The sequence below is a fragment of the Vipera ursinii genome, assembly GCF_947247035.1.
Source record: "Vipera ursinii genome assembly, chromosome: 8".
Lineage (NCBI taxonomy): Eukaryota > Metazoa > Chordata > Lepidosauria > Squamata > Viperidae > Vipera > Vipera ursinii.
In genome coordinates, this window is record NC_139519.1 from 19,813,953 (window position 1) to 19,816,256 (window position 2,304).

At 42.9% G+C, this 2,304-nt stretch overlaps 1 protein-coding gene across 1 annotated transcript in view; it reads right to left on the reverse strand.

Moving 5' to 3' along the window:
- ADAMTS8 (ADAM metallopeptidase with thrombospondin type 1 motif 8) overlaps positions 1 to 150 on the reverse strand; it is a 23,991-nt gene extending 23,841 nt beyond the window's left edge. The window contains exon 1 of the mRNA XM_083368231.1: positions 1 to 150. This exon is cut by the window's left edge and continues 1,099 nt beyond it. The gene's annotated coding sequence lies outside the window, so the exon portion shown is untranslated.
- Positions 151 to 2,304: the final 2,154 nt, after the last annotated feature.

The following is a 2,304-nucleotide window of genomic DNA, read 5'->3' on the forward strand; positions in this document are numbered from 1 at the left end:
TCTCTCTCTCACGCACTCTCTCTCCCTCTCTCTCTTTTCTCTTTCTCCCTTTGAGTTTACCTCCCCACCCTCTTTGCCTTCCTTGGACGAGGGCTTGCTCTCCCTGAGTAGCTCCTTGCAGAGCAAGCTGCAAAGAGCTCCGGTATTTATACTTTCTTTCCTCTGCTTTGACATAAGAGGTTTATTTTTGATCTCGCTCACTATTCTGCATTCTCCTCCCCAGGGAGCAGAGAGCTGGAGGAGGAGGAGAATTGGGGAGGGGGGGGGAAGAGGAAAAGAGGGGGGGGGAAAGAGAGGGGGTGGTGGAGTTTTGGGATGGAACTTGAGGCCAATCAGGAATCAGGAGGATCCGCCTCCCCAGATGAAGTGTCAGCTCAAACGTTTTCTCTCCCTCCCTCTCCCCCCCCACTCCAAACCCCTTTTATTCTCTCTCGGTTAACTCTTTCCCAGCTCCAGATCGATCCCGCAGCCAACAAAACTGCAGTCCTTGATTTATCGTGAATTTCCACACGGGAAAAAACACGGTCCTCCCAACTTTCCTCTCTCTCTCTCTCTCTCTCTCTCTCTCCACGGATTCTACTCTGCCTTAAAACCACTCGTGGTGGGAGGTGGGACGTGGTTCCTCCCAGCTCCAGGTGGAAAATGATCTGCCCAAGAGAAATTTCCAAACCGGAGGAGAATGGAAGCATCCTTTCCCCCTCTCCCGCGTACACTGCTGGCATCAGTCCCCAAAGTTGCTTTCAAGGAGGAACTGAAGCCAAGATTGTCATCTTGACGATTTCAATTGGGGGTAGCCAAGATTTCTGGAAAATGGGTAGGGATGTCATGAAATGTAATAAAGTCTCCAGTTCTTCTTCATCAATTGTTTGGAACGGGGTGGAGGGGGTAGGGGGGGTAGGGACATACTTTCTTGTGTTGGTTGTATTATTCAGAACTTAACTTTCTCCTATGTTCTTTGCTGGTGCATAGTAACCTCTTAGAAGTAATAATAAAAAGTCTTGCAGGACTCTCGGCATTAGAAATAGAAGACAGAAGTCAACTTCATCCTTGCCCTTTTTCGTGGATCCTCTACTCGACTTCATCTTGGGGAAGACCTCCAAGGTCCCTTCCAACTCTATTGGAAGGTCCCTTCTTCTCAAATTGTCCATTGCATGTAATTCTTTTTTTTTAAATCCTGGTGACTGATATGCTTTGTTTTAAGATTTCTCAAAGAACACGACCCACATCTCTCAAATGTACGTTCTTGGACTTTTACCCTATTTCTTAAGCACGTTCTTCAAATTCCAGCTACAAATAGACCAGATATTTCCATAATTTCATTGATTAAAAAAAAGTAACAAAACATAACAGGGCTTAAGAGAATGCCACTTTATCCTTTTCGAATAATCACAGGAAGGCGTCTGAATCAATAACCAGAATGGAAAAGGTGAAATGTGGATGAAAATCAAAAAGCATTTTTAACTTTAAAAAAAAATGTGTGTCCCAAACATACAGGACATGGCAATGCTTGAATAACCTACCACCAGAGCATCTGGCTGATTTGATCTGCCGCAGTTGATAATTTATTTATTTATTTTATTTATTTATTTCGACTTATATACCGCCCTTTTCCCGAGGGACTCAGGGCGGTTTACAGGGCAAATAAAACAATACAATATATACAGGTTAAAATTAAATTAAATTAAATAGCCCGAAAATAATTAAAAATTAAAACCTTAACCCAAAACCCTCAGTCCAGGCCGGCAAGCTCAAATAGCCAAGAATGGCGTTCGTGGGAATTCTTTGATTAAAGAATGCCATTTATTGGGAAACCTCTCTGTGGCAGGCCCTGTCCTCTGAGGTAAGGCTCCCCCAAGATTTAAGAGACTCCCACTCAGCTGTTGTGTAGAAGAGTTGTGAAGAAACTTGGTGAGGGAAAGTGGGCCCTCCTTTGGACTGTGTAGGTTGCTTTCCTTTTCCACCCAGTCTTGCTATGTTTATTCTTCACTTTTTTAAAAAAAAGTTTTAAAGAAAATGTTAACTGTCCAGAGTCACTAAAAGTTGGGCAACACATAACTTTAATAATTGTTACTACTGCTGCTGCTGCTGCTACTAGTATTACTACAATAACAGTTAGCATCAAACAGGAATTCTGAAGCTACAAGACCATTCCTGAATAGTCCCTGTCTGTGGGATTCTGCTGCAGCCAGTCTTAAAACAAAGGCAAACTCAAGGGTAGTATTAATATGGTATTTTTAATTCACAAGGTTAAAAAAAATATACCCTGTGTGACGAGACACCCTTTCATTCCCAATTCCTGGTTTA